Source organism: Elephantulus edwardii, unplaced genomic scaffold (assembly GCF_000299155.1).
Source record: "Elephantulus edwardii isolate Elephantulus edwardi_28Jun2011 unplaced genomic scaffold, EleEdw1.0 scaffold00015, whole genome shotgun sequence".
In the NCBI taxonomy this organism is placed as follows: domain Eukaryota; kingdom Metazoa; phylum Chordata; class Mammalia; order Macroscelidea; family Macroscelididae; genus Elephantulus; species Elephantulus edwardii.
In genome coordinates this window covers 23,990,150-23,996,149 of record NW_006399765.1, presented here as the reverse complement: position 1 = coordinate 23,996,149, position 6,000 = coordinate 23,990,150, and positions in this window count along the sequence as shown.

Here is a 6,000-nt window from a genome sequence, read left to right as displayed (position 1 = left end):
ATTTGTCATTTCATGACTGCGGGGAGCTCTGGTGGTGCCATCCCTGGAGCTGTACTACCAACCGCAAAGGCTGTGCCACTCTGGCAGGGCTAACCCACCAGCAGCTCCAAAGGAGAAAGACAGGCAATCACCTCCCTCGGCAACCTGGAGCCTCAGAAACCCAATGAAAGGTTCCTGGGAGTTGGAAAGACTCAGTGGTGGTGAGTTTTTATTCCACTCTTCATGATGTAGTCCCGGTTCACCCACGTGGTGGCACACATCAGAACTTAGTTTCTCTTGTGCACATAGACATATTTTGTTTCTCCATGCATTCGTGAATAGGCATTCCAACAGTATCCACCTTTTGGCTACTGCAGAAAGTGCTGCTCTGAACAGTCACATAGAGGTTTCTGTTTGTGCCCTGCTTTTACATAACACACATAGGGTTGAGATTGCTGGGCCCTGTGGTAGTTCTATGCACCAGGGAGGTTCCTGCCTCAGGACCTTTGCACATGCTGTTTGTACCTCAAGAAATACTTTTCCTATAGACATACACATGGCTGGCTCTTCAACAACTTTTGTTCACCTGACACAGCTTCTTAGGGAGCCTTCCTTTAGCCATTCTATAAAATGACAACACCTATACTCCCTGCCTCCTCTTTCTTCCTATCACATTGTACATATCATCAGCTGACAGCTCACGTTCGTCTCCTTTCCTCACTAGAAGACAAAGCCTGCAAGAGCAGGGATCTTTGTTTTCTGTTTTGCTGGGCTCCCAGTGCACAGAGTCAGCTCCGAACAGTCTTGGATAGATGACACAGGTGTGTGGAGAGCTTGGGGTGAGTGGGCAGATGAGAGTAAAGAGCCAGACCAGGGAGTCCTCGGAGGCAGCTGTTCAACCACCAGGGTGTTCATTCAACAGGTACGAGCCCCCCAACACCTGCGACCCCAGATGCTGCAAAAAGGATGTGGGGACGAGCAGGACAGATTACTCCCTGTCGCCCAAACAACTTCTACTCCAGCAGCAGAGACAGGAAGTGAGTAAATACAATTGCAGGCGGGTGGTGCTAGACAGTACAAGGTGAGGCGTGGATGCAGGAGGGGGTGGGGGGAAGTGGGATGTTTAGAGCCCTCAAGGCGGGATGTTGAGCAGGGGCCAGAGATGAGGAGGGAATCTATCCTACAGGGCACTGGACCTGCCCAGATGCCCAGACCTCTGTCATCTCACCCTCTCATGTGGCCACTGCCCCATCTCTGCTGGTCACCCCTCCCCTCCCTTTCAGACTTGGACAAAAGCGGCTGGAGAAATCCACCACAGCTCCCTCCTGTCTCCCTCTTCCCACTGAAAGAGTTTCCTAACTGCCTGTCTTGGACGTTGTATGATTGGGCTGCATTCTCCTTTCTATGATATAAACTGACCTTTAATCTAGAAAATCCATGCTTCCAGCTAATGAGGTGTCATGTCCGAGGCCATCATGCTTGGAAAAGTGCAGGGTCAGCAAAAGAGAGGAAGACCCTCGATGAGACAGACTGATACAGTGACTCTAACAATGAACCTTGAGGACAGCAGAGACTGTGGGGATGGCACAGCATTCAGGCAGGGTCTCATTCTGTGGTTCACAGGGTCACTATAGGTCAGAATTCAACCTAACAACACCTAACTTGCAACCATTTCTGGCCTATTTCTGTGCTGTGTGAGCGTCTCTGAAAAGGTCCTTCAAGAGAGCGTCTCCACCTTAGTAGTGGGCTCCATTCATACTTTACTCTTTCTTCCTCCCTGATGCCTGAGATGTAGACATGATGGCTAGCGCTCCAGCAGCCGTTCTGGACCATGAGGCAACCTGGACAGAGATGGTGTTGAAAATGGAATTTTGGGCTTTGAGGATGAAGAATTTGCCAAGTCAATCTCAGAATGCCTACCTTTAGATTTCTTTTACATAAGAGGAAAATACACTTCCATTTTACTGAAACTAAGCTGGGTAATCCAGGCTGCGCTCAGGGAGGCCTGGTAGTATATTTGGTTCACACTTAGCTGTTATCCAAAAGGAGAGTGGCTTGAATTCACTAGCAATCTACATCTGTCGAAATTACAGCTTTAGAAATGCTGCAGGAAAGCTCCACTCTGTACTGTGGGTCACTACGACTCTGAATCAACGTCGCAGTGCACGACAACAGGTCACACATATCACTTTTACTTATTCTTTAATCTTTAAGATAATATTGTCTCTATTAGCATGAAAATGCCTGTCATCTAGGCTGCAGTATTATCATGTGCTCATTATTATAACTATTATGTCTTTAGGTTTTAGAAGAAGTGGAAATGAAAAATACTTTCATGGGCCCTTAAAAGAATCTGGACCAATGGCAAAGTCAGTCCTGGAACACTTACCATGCCTTTCGTTGCCCTCATCAACTCTGGTAAGATAACTATTGTTGTTGTTAAGTTCTGTGGAGTCACCTCTGACTCACAGTGACTCTAAGTGTAACAGGAAGACATACCCCCTGGTCCTGCACCATCCTCACTGCCGATACCAGGCGGGGGCTTCGTTCTTCCAGTCACTGTGCCAATCCATTCCACTGAGGGTCTTCCTCTCTCTTGCTGAGCCTCTGAGAGTTCTGGTTGCACTTCCTCCAGAACGTATGTGTCTGTTCTTTGGACAGTTCGCAATATGTTCTCTATTCTTTGCCAACACCATAGTTAAAAAGCATCAGTTCTTCTTCAGTCTTCCTCATTTATCATTCAGGTTTTGCAAGTATAGGAGGTGACTGAAAACACCATGGCTTGAGTGAGGCACACCTTATTCCTCAAAGTGGCATCTTTGCTCTTTAACAATTTACAGTGGTCCTTTGTCGATATGCCCAATGCAGTATGGCTTTCCCATTTTCCAGATCAGGAAACTGAGGCCAGAAGGGAAGTATGTTGCCCATATTAGAATCCTGGTCTATTTGACTCCAAACCCTAAACTCTTCACTGTCCACATGATGAAAGGAGATATTTTTAGCACCGAAAGGAGATGCACGATAGAGCTATTAATATTATTAATTCAAACAGCGCTGATGACTTAAGAAAACAGTCTGATCGATGGGAGCTGAATGTATTGGACACTTCAGTCTTCTGGTAGCTCCCTTGTATTTTAATGCACAAGATAAACCCAGCTGCGAGCCCCATCTCTGCAGGAAATGTTTTCAATCTCCATCTTTTAGGACTAGATTTACTCATTCAAATCCAGAAAGAAAATAACTCCACTTAGCTTGACAGGCTGTACAATGAAAAGTAAATTACATTATTTTTTTTTTCTGGAAATGATCCTAAATATAGCATGGAATGGGTCTGCTACAGATTCCAGAGGCAATAAGACTGAATATGTTAGTTTTAAGGGCACAAATGTGTTTGGAAACCCAGAGACTCTTCTGTGGCCTGGAGAAGAAAAATTGATTTTCCAGATCACACAATAAATCACGCAGGAAAACAAGTCCGAAGCAAGACGCAGCGGGAACTTTGAGAGGGTGGCGGAGCAAGCCATTCATCTTGTACGTCTCCACAGAGAAGAGCCGAGGAGAACGCTCTCCCCACCTCATCACTCTGTTTATTTCCTTTCATGTCCTCTTACCACAAATCAAAAGACAAGGAAATGTTGATGAAACAAAGACCAATGTCTTTCTTGAGCCCATCGCCACATGGGAGAAGGGTACAAATGGCTCATTTCTTGACAACAACTCTAAACTACTGCCTCCTGCATAGCTTGTTTCTCTCTAAGCCAGGGACTCGCCAGACAAATGAAGCCCCAAGCGCTCTTTTGAGTTCACTCATTCTGAACCAAGTGCCTTCTGGATGCGCTGTACCATATTAGACACCAAAGAACACGCACAAGCCCCTGACTTTGGAAAGCTGCATTGGCATTAAGACAGGAGCTTGGACCAGGCACAGAGGAAACAGGGGTCTATCTGCGATTTAAGCAAGTTGCTAAATTTGGAAGAAACTATGCAATAAGCAGAATAATGCAATTCCTCAATCAAGATATCTACATCTTAATCCCTTAAATGGAGTTCTGGTGGTTCAGTGGTAAGGAGTTGCACTGGCAACCCAACACAGGCAGTTTGAATCCACCAGCTGTTTCATGGGGAAAATAAAGGCCATCTCCTCACTATGAGTCACCTACGACTCGACGGCACTTAACAACAGCGCATAGAGAGAGCAGCTGGCCTAGAGGACAGAAAGTCATGTGCCCAAGCCAAAGGTGGGTGACTCTACTCCGCAGCCTCAGGCCTGTTTTTCACTGTTTTTGTTCAAACATTCTTCTAGGTCATATAACCCTGGTACGTCCACTTGCTGTACAGAGGTAGCTCATGGTTGCTGTGAAGCTGAACACTGTGACACTGATGAGTCAAATACGAGAATGGTTACCCATGGTGGACAGTGGTTGGTGGAACTCCCTGATTAAAACAAGCTTAGACGCAGGAGTAGCATCCACTTCCATAATAACTTGCCTCCAGAAACCCTATGAACCTGAAGAAAGGGTGAAAGTGTCCAGGACTTTCGTTCATAGAGTTGCTATGAGTCACCTATGACTCGATGGCACTTAACAACAACTCCTCCTGTGTGATTTACTGCCTCCAAAAACCCACTGGAGGGTCAGCTATGAGTAGATTCTGTATCAATGGTACATAACAATGATCCCTTGAACCTGTGACTATGTCAATTTACTTGACAAAAATGACTTCATAGCTGTGGCTAACTCAATTATTTTGAGATATAATCCTGCCGTATCGTGAGGTCTCAATTAACACCATGGGCCTACATGAAAGAGGGAGGCTGGTGAGAGAAGATGTGACTACAGAAGTAGAGGATAGAGGGGTGGGAATGGGATTTCTGTCTTTTTAAAGTATCTGGCAAGAGCCAGGAAAGCAGAAAGCCTCTAGAATTTGGAAAAAACAAGGAAACAGCTTCTTCCCTAGAGCTTCCAGAAGGAAGTAACTTCTGACCTACAGAACTGCAAGATAACAAAGATATGTAGTTCTGAGTCACTAAACTTACAGTAATTTGTTACAGTAGCCATAAGAAACTAATACAAAATGTATTGCCTTCAGGACTCCCATTACCAAGAGTCCAGGAGGAAAAGAGAAAGAAAAAATAATAATAAACTATTCTGTATTGAGAAGACCAAGAAATTGATTGGTATAGCCACAGAGAAGATAGCAGAAGAGAAGGTGGTAAATAGAAATGTAAGAGGGAATATAAGAAAAATAAAGCAAGAAAGCCAACAAACTTTGAAAAGCAGAAGTACCATCCCTACCTCACACCTTATATATAAGCCAATACTAGCAGAATTACAAATGAAAATATGAGAGTAAAGCAATAAACTGCTTAGGAAAAATACAAAACACCCTCATGAACTTGGAGCACACAAAGAATACTTTATCAGACCACCAAAACAAAACAAAAAACCCAACACCTTAACTGTAAAAACCAAAACACCTTAACTGTAAATTTTTTTTAAAAAGATAAACTGGATTGCATTGAAATGAAGAACTGCTAGTCATCAAGAGATAGCTTTAAGAAAGTGAGATGACTATATATATATTCCATAAAAATCACACTCAAAATATATCAAGGACCTCGGCAAATCCATAAGAAAAATACAGATTTTCAAGTAGAGAAGAGCTCAGGTGGTACAGTGTGTTACGTACTGAGCTGCTAACTAAAAAGTTTGCATCTGACAGATTCTCCATGGAAAAAAGATGAGGAATCTTCTCCCATAAAGATTTACAGCCTCAGAAACTTACAAGAATGTCACCGTGAGTCAAAATTAATTGGGCAGCAATTGGTTTTGGTTTTATCCAATAGAAAAAGTAGGTAAAACATCTAAACAAGTGGGAGTAAATCGCACAGGAGACTGCCCATCCTTTTCCTGCAGTCTCATTTTGAATAGCCTCAAGCTGAAAATTTCTCTAATGTCCATTAATAGAAAAATAAAAAGAAAACTGTGCTATATTCACACAATGGAATCCAACAATAACAAT